Raw genomic sequence first — 13,254 nt, 5'->3', positions numbered from 1 at the left:
GGTTGAAGACTAATGCATGATAGTCCCAGCAAAAGTTGTAAAATAGAGAACTGTTGACTGACAGTACATAAACCAATCAGAATGGCTTATTTTGAATGACAATTGCATCAACCAATCAGATGGTCTTAATTCTAAACTAATTTGCATAAGGGCTTTATTTGCTCTCCATAACTTACTGAGGTCCTTCCTAACCCTAGTTTAATTGAAAACCTACAAAACCAGCCACAGATAGTTGATAACATGAGCATTCTTTACCAATTGTCTTGCTGGTTGAAGACTAATGCATGATAGTCCCAGCAAAAGTTGTAAAATAGAGAACTGTTGACTGACAGTACATAAACCAATCAGAATGGTGTATTTTGAATGACAATTGCATCAACCAATCAGATGGTCTTAATTCTAAACTAATTTGCATAAGGGCTTTATTTGCTCTCCATAACTTACTGAGGTCCTTCCTAACCCTAGTTTAATTGAAAACCTACAAAACCAGCCACAGATAGTTGATAACAAGAGCATTCTTGACCAATTGTCTTGCTGGTTGAAGACTAATGCATGATAGTCCCAGCAAAAGTTGTAAAATAGAGAACTGTTGACTGACAGTACATAAACCAATCAGAATGGTGTATTTTGAATGACAATTGCATCAACCAATCAGATGGTCTCAATTCTAAAGTAATTTGCATAAGGGCTTTATTTGCTCTCCATAACTTACTGAGGTCCTTCCTAACCCTAGTTTAATTGAAAACCTATAAAACTAGCCACAGATAGTTGATAACAAGAGCATTCTTGACCAATTGTCTTGCTGGTTGAAGACTAATGCATGATAGTCCCAGCAAAAGTTGTAAAATAGAGAACTGTTGACTGACAGTACATAAACCAATCAGAATGGCTTATTTTGAATGACAATTGCATCAACCAATCAGATGGTCTCAATTCTAAACTAATTTGCATAGGGGCTTTATTTGCTCTCCATAACTTACTGAGGTCTTTCCTAACCCTAGTTTAATTGAACACCTGCAGAACCAGCCACAGATAGTTGATAACAAGGGCATTCTTGACCAATTGTCTTGCTGGTTGAAGACTAATGCATGATAGTCCCAGCAAAAGTTGTAAAATAGAAAGCTGTTGACTGACAGTATATAAACCAATCAGAATGGCTTATTTTGAATGACAGTTGCATCAACCAATCAGATGATCTCAATTCTGAACTAATTTGCATAAGGGCTTTATTTGCTCTCCATAACTTACTGAGGTCCTTCCTAACCCTAGTTTAATTAAAAACCTACAAAACCAGCCACAGATAGTTGATAACAAGAGCATTCTTGACCAAATGTCTTGCTGGTTGAAGACTAATGCATGATAGTCCCAGCAAAAGTTGTAAAATAGAGAACTGTTGACTGACAGTACATAAACCAATCAGAATGGCTTATTTTGAATGACAGTTGCATCATCCAATCAGATGGTCTCAATTCTGAACTAATTTGCATAAGGGCTTTATTTGCTCTTTATAACTTACTGAGGTCCTTCCTCACCCTATTCTAATTGAACACCTGCAGAACCAGCCACAGATAGTTGATAACAAGAACATTATTGACCAATTGTCTTGCTGGTTGAAGGCTATTGCGTGATGGTGCCAGCAAAAGTTGTAAAATAGAAAACTGTTGACTACATTCTTGACCAATTGTCTTGCTGGTAGAAGACTATTGCATGATGGTCCCAGCAAAAGTTATAAAATAGAAAACTGTTGACTGACAGCACATAAACCAATCAGAATGGCTTATTTTGAATGACAATTGCATCAACCAATCAGATGGTCTCAATTCTAAACTAATTTGCATAAGGGCTTTATTTGCTCTCCATAACTTACTGAGGTCTTTCCTAACCCTAGTTTAATTGAAAACCTACCAAACCAGCCACAGATAGTTGATAACAAGAGCATTCTTGACCAATTGTCTTGCTGGTTGAAGACTAATGCATAATAGTCCCAGCAAAAGTTGTAAAATAGAAAACTGTTGACTGACAGTACATAAACCAATCAGAATGGCTTATTTTGAATGACAGTTGCATCAACCAATCATATGATCTCAATTCTGAACCAATTTGCATAAGGGCTTTATTTGCTCTTCATAACTTACTGAGGTCCTTCCTCACCCTAGTCTAATTGAACACCTGCAGAACCAGCCACAGATAGTTGATAACAACAGCATTCTTGACCAATTGTCTTGCTGGTTGAAGACTAATGCATGATAGTCCCAGCAAAAGTTGTAAAATAGAAAACTGTTGACTGACAGTATATAAACCAATCAGAATGGCTTATTTTGAATGACAGTTGCATCAACCAATCAGATGATCTCAATTCTGAACTAATTTGCATAAGGGCTTTATTTGCTCTCCATAACTTACTGAGGTCCTTCCTAACCCTAGTTTAATTGAAAACCTACAAAACCAGCCACAGATAGTTGATAACAAGAGCATTCTTGACCAAATGTCTTGCTGGTTGAAGACTAATGCATGATAGTCCCAGCAAAAGTTGTAAAATAGAGAACTGTTGACTGACAGGACATAAACCAATCAGAATGGCTTATTTTGAATGACAATTGCATCAACCAATCAGATGGTCTTAATTCTAAACTAATTTGCATAAGGGCTTTATTTGCTCTCCATAACTTACTGAGGTCCTTCCTAACCCTAGTTTAATTGAAAACCTACAAAACCAGCCACAGATAGTTGATAACAAGAGCATTCTTGACCAATTGTCTTGCTGGTTGAAGACTAATGCATGATAGTCCCAGCAAAAGTTGTAAAATAGAGAACTGTTGTCTGACAGTACATAAACCAATCAGAATGGCTTATTTTGAATGACAATTGCATCAACCAATCAGATGGTCTCAATTCTAAACTAATTTGCATAGGGGCTTTATTTGCTCTCCATAACTTACTGAGGTCTTTCCTAACCCTAGTTTAATTGAACACCTGCAGAACCAGCCACAGATAGTTGATAACAAGGGCATTCTTGACCAATTGTCTTGCTGGTTGAAGACTAATGCATGATAGTCCCAGCAAAAGTCGTAAAATAGAAAACTGTTGACTGACAGTATATAAACCAATCAGAATGGCTTATTTTGAATGACAGTTGCATCAACCAATCAGATGATCTCAATTCTGAACTAATTTGCATAAGGGCTTTATTTGCTCTCCATAACTTACTGAGGTCCTTCCTAACCCTAGTTTAATTAAAAACCTACAAAACCAGCCACAGATAGTTGATAACAAGAGCATTCTTGACCAAATGTCTTGCTGGTTGAAGACTAATGCATGATAGTCCCAGCAAAAGTTGTAAAATAGAGAACTGTTGACTGACAGTACATAAACCAATCAGAATGGCGTATTTTGAATGACAATTGCATCAACCAATCAGATGGTCTTAATTCTAAACTAATTTGCATAAGGGCTTTATTTGCTCTCCATAACTTACTGAGGTCCTTCCTAACCCTAGTTTAATTGAAAACCTATAAAACCAGCCACAGATAGTTGATAACAAGAGCATTCTTGACCAATTGTCTTGCTGGTTGAAGGCTATTGCGTGATGGTACCAGCAAAAGTTGTAAAATAGAAAACTGTTGACTACATTCTTGACCAATTGTCTTGCTGGTTGAAGACTATTGCATGATGGTCCCAGCAAAAGTTATAAAATAGAAAACTGTTGACTGACAGCACATAAACCAATCAGAATGGCTTATTTTGAATGACAATTGCATCAACCAATCAGATGGTCTCAATTCTAAACTAATTTGCATAAGGGTTTTATTTGCTCTCCATAACTTACTGAGGTCTTTCCTAACCCTAGTTTAATTGAAAACCTACAAAACAAGCCACAGATAGTTGATAACAAGAGCATTCTTGACCAATTGTCTTGCTGGTTGAAGACTAATGCATGATAGTCCCAGCAAAAGTTGTAAAATAGAAAACTGTTGACTGACAGTACATAAACCAATCAGAATGGCTTATTTTGAATGACAATTGCATCAACCAATCAGATGGTCTTAATTCTAAACTAATTTGCATAAGGGCTTTATTTGCTCTCCATAACTTACTGAGGTCCTTCCTAACCCTAGTTTAATTGAAAACCTATAAAACCAGCCACAGATAGTTGATAACAAGAGCATTCTTGACCAATTGTCTTGCTGGTTGAAGGCTATTGCGTGATGGTGCCAGCAAAAGTTGTAAAATAGAAAACTGTTGACTACATTCTTGACCAATTGTCTTGCTGGTTGAAGACTATTGCATGATGGTCCCAGCAAAAGTTATAAAATAGAAAACTGTTGACTGACAGCACATAAACCAATCAGAATGGCTTATTTTGAATGACAGTTGCATCAACCAATCATATGATCTCAATTCTGAACTAATTTGCATAAGGGCTTTATTTGCTCTTCATAACTTACTGAGGTCCTTCCTCACCCTATTCTAATTGAACACCTGCAGAACCAGCCACAGATAGTTGATAACAAGAGCATTCTTGACCAATTGTCTTGCTGGTTGAAGACTAATGCTTGATAGTCCCAGCAAAAGTTGTAAAATAGAAAACTGTTGACTGACAGTATATAAACCAATCAGAATGGCTTATTTTCAATGACAGTTGCATCAACCAATCAGATGATCTCAATTCTGAACTAATTTGCATAAGGTCTTTATTTGCTCTCCATAACTTACTGAGGTCCTTCCTAACCCTAGTTTAATTGAAAACCTACAAAACCAGCCACAGATAGTTGATAACAAGAGCATTCTTGACCAATTGTCTTGCTGGTTGAAGACTAATGCTTGATAGTCCCAGCAAAAGTTGTAAAATAGAGAACTGTTGACTGACAGTACATAAACCAATCAGAATGGCTTATTTTGAATGACAGTTGCATCAACCAATCAGATGTTCTCAATTCTGAACTAATTTGCATAAGGGATTTATTTGCTCTATATAACTTACTGAGGTCCTTCCTCACCCTATTCTAATTGAACACCTGCAGAACCAGCCACAGATAGTTGATAACAAGAACATTATTGACCAATTGTCTTGCTGGTTGAAGACTATTGCATGATGGTCCCAGCAAACGTTGTAAAATAGGAAACTGTTGACTGATGGTACATAAACCAATCAGAATGGCTTATTTTGAATGACAGTTGCATCAACCAATCAGATGGTCTCAATTCTGAACTAATTTGCATAATGGCTTTATTTGCTCTTCATAACTTCCTGAGGTCCTTCCTCACCCTAGTCTAATTGAACACCTGCAGAACCAGCCACAGATAGTTGATAACAAGAGCATTCTTGACCAATTTTCTTGCTGGTTGAAGACTAATGCATGATAGTCCCAGCAAAAGTTGTAAAATAGAAAACTGTTGACTGACAGTATATAAACCAATCAGAATGGCTTATTTTGAATGACAGTTGCATCAACCAATCAGATGATCTCAATTCTGAACTAATTTACATAATGGCTTTATTTGCTCTTCATAACTTACTGAGGTCCTTCCTCACCCTAGTCTAATTGAACACCTGCAGAACCAGCCACAGATAGTTGATAACAAGAACATTCTTGACCAATTGTCTTGCTGGTTAAAGGCTATTGCGTGATGGTGCCAGCAAAATTTGTAAAATAGAAAACTGTTGACTACATTCTTGACCAATTGTCTTGCTGGTTGAAGACTATTGCATGATGGTCCCAGCAAAAGTTATAAAATAGAAAACTGTTGACTGACAGCACATAAACCAATCAGAATGGCTTATTTTGAATGACAATTGCATCAACCAATCAGATGGTCTCAATTCTGAATTTATTTGCATAAGGGCTTTATTTGCTCTCCATAATTTACTGAGGTCCTTCATAACCCTAGTTTAATTGAAAACCTACAAAACCAGCCACAGATAGTTGATAACAAGAGCATTCTTTACCAATTGTCTTGCTGGTTGAAGACTAATGCATGATAGTCCCAGCAAAAGTTGTGAAATAAAGAACTGTTGACTGACAGTACATAAACCAATCAGAATGTCTTATTTTGAATGACAATTGCATCAACCAATCAGATGGTCTCAATTCTAAACTAATTTGCATAAGGGCTTTATTTGCTCTCCATAACTTACTGAGGTCCTTCCTAACCCTAGTTTAATTGAAAACCTACAAAACCAGCCACAGATAGTTGATAACAAGAGCATTCTTGACAAATTGTCTTGCTGGTTGAAGACTAATGCATGATAGTCCCAGCAAAAGTTGTAAAATAGAGAACTGTTGACTGACAGTACATAAACCAATCAGAATGGTGTATTTTGAATGACAATTGCATCAACCAATCAGATGGTCTCAATTCTCAACTAATTTGCATAAGGGCTTTATTTGCTCTCCATAACTTACTGAGGTCCTTCCTAACCCTAGTTTAATTGAAAACCTACAAAACCAGCCACAGATAGTTGATAACAAGAGCATTCTTGACCAATTGTCTTGCTGGTTGAAGACTAATGCATGATAGTCCCAGCAAAAGTTGTAAAATAGAGAACTGTTGACTGACAGTACATAAACCAATCAGAATGGTGTATTTTGAATGACAATTGCATCAACCAATCAGATGGTCTCAATTCTAAAGTAATTTGCATAAGGGCTTTATTTGCTCTCCATAACTTACTGAGGTCCTTCCTAACCCTAGTTTAATTGAAAACCTACAAAACCAGCCACAGATAGTTGATAACAAGAGCATTCTTGACCAATTGTCTTGCTGGTTGAAGACTAATGCATGATAGTCCCAGCAAAAGTTGTAAAATAGAGAACTGTTGACTGACAGTACATAAACCAATCAGAATGGCTTATTTTGAATGACAATTGCATCAACCAATCAGATGGTCTCAATTCTAAACTAATTTGCATAGGGGCTTTATTTGCTCTCCATAACTTACTGAGGTCCTTCCTAACCCTAGTTTAATTAAAAACCTACAAAACCAGCCACAGATAGTTGATAACAAGAGCATTCTTGACCAAATGTCTTGCTGGTTGAAGACTAATGCATGATAGTCCCAGCAAAAGTTGTAAAATAGAAAACTGTTGACTGACAGTATATAAACCAATCAGAATGGCTTATTTTGAATGACAGTTGCATCAACCAATCAGATGATCTCAATTCTGAACTAATTTGCATAAGGGCTTTTTTTGCTCTCCATAACTTACTGAGGTCCTTCCTAACCCTAGTTTAATTAAAAACCTACAAAACCAGCCACAGATAGTTGATAACAAGAGCATTCTTGACCAAATGTCTTGCTGGTTGAAGACTAATGCATGATAGTCCCAGCAAAAGTTGTAAAATAGAGAACTGTTGACTGACAGTACATAAACCAATCAGAATGGCTTATTTTGAATGACAGTTGCATCATCCAATCAGATGGTCTCAATTCTGAACTAATTTGCATAAGGGCTTTATTTGCTCTTTATAACTTACTGAGGTCCTTCCTCACCCTATTCTAATTGAACACCTGCAGAACCAGCCACAGATAGTTGATAACAAGAACATTATTGACCAATTGTCTTGCTGGTTGAAGACTATTGCATGATGGTTCCAGCAAACGTTGTAAAATAGGAAACTGTTGACTGATGGTACATAAACCAATCAGAATTGCTTATTTTGAATGACAGTTGCATCAACCAAACAGATGGTCTCAATTCTGAACTAATTTGCATAATGGCTTTATTTGCTCTTCATAACTTACTGAGGTCCTTCCTCACCCTAGTCTAATTGAACACCTGCAGAACCAGCCACAGATAGTTGATAACAAGAGCATTCTTGACCAATTGTCTTGCTGGTTGAAGACTAATGCATGATAGTCCCAGCAAAAGTTGTAAAATAGAAAACTGTTGACTGACAGTATATAAACCAATCAGAATGGCTTATTTTGAATGACAGTTGCATCAACCAATCAGATGATCTCAATTCTGAACTAATTTACATAATGGCTTTATTTGCTCTTCATAACTTACTGAGGTCCTTCCTCACCCTAGTCTAATTGAACACCTGCAGAACCAGCCACAGATAGTTGATAACAAGAGCATTCTTGACCAATTGTCTTGCGGGTTGAAGACTAATGCATGATAGTCCCAGCAAAAGTTGTAAAATAGAGAACTGTTGACTGACAGTACATAAACCAATCAGAATGGTGTATTTTGAATGACAATTGCATCAACCAATCAGATGGTCTCAATTCTCAACTAATTTGCATAAGGGCTTTATTTGCTCTCCATAACTTACTGAGGTCTTTCCTAACCCTAGTTTAATTGAAAACCTACAAAACCAGCCACAGATAGTTGATAACAAGAGCATTCTTGACCAATTGTCTTGCTGGTTGAAGACTAATGCATGATAGTCCCAGCAAAAGTTGTAAAATAGAAAACTGTTGACTGACAGTACATAAACCAATCAGAATGGCTTATTTTGAATGACAGTTGCATCAACCAATCATATGATCTCAATTCTGAACTAATTTGCATAAGGGCTTTATTTGCTCTCCATAACTTACTGAGGTCTTTCCTAACCCTAGTTTAATTGAATACCTGCAGAACAAGCCACAGATAGTTGATAACAAGAGCATTCTTGACCAATTGTCTTGCTGGTTGAAGACTAATGCATGATAGTCCCAGCAAAAGTTGTTAAATAGAAAACTGTTGACTGACAGTATATAAACCAATCAGAATGGCTTATTTTGAATGACAGTTGCATCAACCAATCAGATGATCTCAATTCTGAACTAATTTGCATAAGGGCTTTATTTGCTCTCCATAACTTACTGAGGTCCTTCCTAACCCTAGTTTAATTGAAAACCTACAAAACCAGCCACAGATAGTTGATAACAAGAGCATTCTTGACCAATTGTCTTGCTGGTTGAAGACTAATGCATGATAGTCCCAGCAAAAGTTGTAAAATAGAGAACTGTTGACTGACAGTACATAAACCAATCAGAATGGCTTATTTTGAATGACAGTTGCATCAACCAATCAGATGGTCTCAATTCTGAACTAATTTGCATAAGGGCTTTATTTGCTCTTTATAACTTACTGAGGTCCTTCCTCACCCTATTCTAATTGAACACCTGCAGAACCAGCCACAGATAGTTGATAACAAGAACATTATTGACCAATTGTCTTGCTGGTTGAAGACTATTGCATGATGGTCCCAGCAAACGTTGTAAAATAGGAAACTGTTGACTGATGGTACATAAACCAATCAGAATTGATTATTTTGAATGACATTTGCAACATCCAATCAGATGGTCTCAATTCTGAACTAATTTGCATAATGACTTTATTTGCTCTTCATAACTTACTGAGGTCCTTCCTCACCCTAGTCTAATTGAACACCTGCAGAACCAGCCACAGATAGTTGATAACAAGAGCATTCTTGACCAATTGTCTTGCTGGTTGAAGACTAATGCATGATAGTCCCAGCAAAAGTTGTAAAATAGAAAACTGTTGACTGACAGTATATAAACCAATCAGAATGGCTTATTTTGAATGGCAGTTGCATCAACCAATCAGATGATCTTAATTCTGAAATAATTTGCATAAGGGCTTTATTTGCTCTCCATAACTTACTGAGGTCCTTCCTAACCCTAGTTTAATTGAAAACCTACAAAAACAGCCACAGATAGTTGATAACAAGAGCATTCTTGACCAAATGTCTTGCTGGTTGAAGACTAATGCATGATAGTCCCAGCAAAAGTTGTAAAATAGAGAACTGTTGACTGACAGTACATAAACCAATCAGAATGGCTTATTTTGAATGACAATTGCATCAACCAATCAGATGGTCTTAATTCTAAACTAATTTGCATAAGGGCTTTATTTGCTCTCCATAACTTACTGAGGTCCTTCCTAACCCTAGTTTAATTGAAAACCTACAAAACCAGCCACAGATAGTTGATAACATGAGCATTCTTTACCAATTGTCTTGCTGGTTGAAGACTAATGCATGATAGTCCCAGCAAAAGTTGTAAAATAGAGAACTGTTGACTGACAGTACATAAACCAATCAGAATGGTGTATTTTGAATGACAATTGCATCAACCAATCAGATGGTCTTAATTCTAAACTAATTTGCATAAGGGCTTTATTTGCTCTCCATAACTTACTGAGGTCCTTCCTAACCCTAGTTTAATTGAAAACCTACAAAACCAGCCACAGATAGTTGATAACAAGAGCATTCTTGACCAATTGTCTTGCTGGTTGAAGACTAATGCATGATAGTCCCAGCAAAAGTTGTAAAATAGAGAACTGTTGACTGACAGTACATAAACCAATCAGAATGGTGTATTTTGAATGACAATTGCATCAACCAATCAGATGGTCTCAATTCTAAAGTAATTTGCATAAGGGCTTTATTTGCTCTCCATAACTTACTGAGGTCCTTCCTAACCCTAGTTTAATTGAAAACCTATAAAACTAGCCACAGATAGTTGATAACAAGAGCATTCTTGACCAATTGTCTTGCTGGTTGAAGACTAATGCATGATAGTCCCAGCAAAAGTTGTAAAATAGAGAACTGTTGACTGACAGTACATAAACCAATCAGAATGGCTTATTTTGAATGACAATTGCATCAACCAATCAGATGGTCTCAATTCTAAACTAATTTGCATAGGGGCTTTATTTGCTCTCCATAACTTACTGAGGTCTTTCCTAACCCTAGTTTAATTGAACACCTGCAGAACCAGCCACAGATAGTTGATAACAAGGGCATTCTTGACCAATTGTCTTGCTGGTTGAAGACTAATGCATGATAGTCCCAGCAAAAGTTGTAAAATAGAAAGCTGTTGACTGACAGTATATAAACCAATCAGAATGGCTTATTTTGAATGACAGTTGCATCAACCAATCAGATGATCTCAATTCTGAACTAATTTGCATAAGGGCTTTATTTGCTCTCCATAACTTACTGAGGTCCTTCCTAACCCTAGTTTAATTAAAAACCTACAAAACCAGCCACAGATAGTTGATAACAAGAGCATTCTTGACCAAATGTCTTGCTGGTTGAAGACTAATGCATGATAGTCCCAGCAAAAGTTGTAAAATAGAGAACTGTTGACTGACAGTACATAAACCAATCAGAATGGCTTATTTTGAATGACAGTTGCATCATCCAATCAGATGGTCTCAATTCTGAACTAATTTGCATAAGGGCTTTATTTGCTCTTTATAACTTACTGAGGTCCTTCCTCACCCTATTCTAATTGAACACCTGCAGAACCAGCCACAGATAGTTGATAACAAGAACATTATTGACCAATTGTCTTGCTGGTTGAAGGCTATTGCGTGATGGTGCCAGCAAAAGTTGTAAAATAGAAAACTGTTGACTACATTCTTGACCAATTGTCTTGCTGGTAGAAGACTATTGCATGATGGTCCCAGCAAAAGTTATAAAATAGAAAACTGTTGACTGACAGCACATAAACCAATCAGAATGGCTTATTTTGAATGACAATTGCATCAACCAATCAGATGGTCTCAATTCTAAACTAATTTGCATAAGGGCTTTATTTGCTCTCCATAACTTACTGAGGTCTTTCCTAACCCTAGTTTAATTGAAAACCTACCAAACCAGCCACAGATAGTTGATAACAAGAGCATTCTTGACCAATTGTCTTGCTGGTTGAAGACTAATGCATAATAGTCCCAGCAAAAGTTGTAAAATAGAAAACTGTTGACTGACAGTACATAAACCAATCAGAATGGCTTATTTTGAATGACAGTTGCATCAACCAATCATATGATCTCAATTCTGAACCAATTTGCATAAGGGCTTTATTTGCTCTTCATAACTTACTGAGGTCCTTCCTCACCCTAGTCTAATTGAACACCTGCAGAACCAGCCACAGATAGTTGATAACAACAGCATTCTTGACCAATTGTCTTGCTGGTTGAAGACTAATGCATGATAGTCCCAGCAAAAGTTGTAAAATAGAAAACTGTTGACTGACAGTATATAAACCAATCAGAATGGCTTATTTTGAATGACAGTTGCATCAACCAATCAGATGATCTCAATTCTGAACTAATTTGCATAAGGGCTTTATTTGCTCTCCATAACTTACTGAGGTCCTTCCTAACCCTAGTTTAATTGAAAACCTACAAAACCAGCCACAGATAGTTGATAACAAGAGCATTCTTGACCAAATGTCTTGCTGGTTGAAGACTAATGCATGATAGTCCCAGCAAAAGTTGTAAAATAGAGAACTGTTGACTGACAGGACATAAACCAATCAGAATGGCTTATTTTGAATGACAATTGCATCAACCAATCAGATGGTCTTAATTCTAAACTAATTTGCATAAGGGCTTTATTTGCTCTCCATAACTTACTGAGGTCCTTCCTAACCCTAGTTTAATTGAAAACCTACAAAACCAGCCACAGATAGTTGATAACAAGAGCATTCTTGACCAATTGTCTTGCTGGTTGAAGACTAATGCATGATAGTCCCAGCAAAAGTTGTAAAATAGAGAACTGTTGTCTGACAGTACATAAACCAATCAGAATGGCTTATTTTGAATGACAATTGCATCAACCAATCAGATGGTCTCAATTCTAAACTAATTTGCATAGGGGCTTTATTTGCTCTCCATAACTTACTGAGGTCTTTCCTAACCCTAGTTTAATTGAACACCTGCAGAACCAGCCACAGATAGTTGATAACAAGGGCATTCTTGACCAATTGTCTTGCTGGTTGAAGACTAATGCATGATAGTCCCAGCAAAAGTCGTAAAATAGAAAACTGTTGACTGACAGTATATAAACCAATCAGAATGGCTTATTTTGAATGACAGTTGCATCAACCAATCAGATGATCTCAATTCTGAACTAATTTGCATAAGGGCTTTATTTGCTCTCCATAACTTACTGAGGTCCTTCCTAACCCTAGTTTAATTAAAAACCTACAAAACCAGCCACAGATAGTTGATAACAAGAGCATTCTTGACCAAATGTCTTGCTGGTTGAAGACTAATGCATGATAGTCCCAGCAAAAGTTGTAAAATAGAGAACTGTTGACTGACAGTACATAAACCAATCAGAATGGCGTATTTTGAATGACAATTGCATCAACCAATCAGATGGTCTTAATTCTAAACTAATTTGCATAAGGGCTTTATTTGCTCTCCATAACTTACTGAGGTCCTTCCTAACCCTAGTTTAATTGAAAACCTATAAAACCAGCCACAGATAGTTGATAACAAG

This window comes from Crinia signifera, chromosome 1 (genome assembly GCF_055691185.1).
Source record: "Crinia signifera chromosome 1, ASM5569118v1, whole genome shotgun sequence".
NCBI classification, from domain to species: Eukaryota; Metazoa; Chordata; class Amphibia; order Anura; family Myobatrachidae; genus Crinia; species Crinia signifera.
This window is presented reverse-complemented; position numbering follows the sequence as displayed.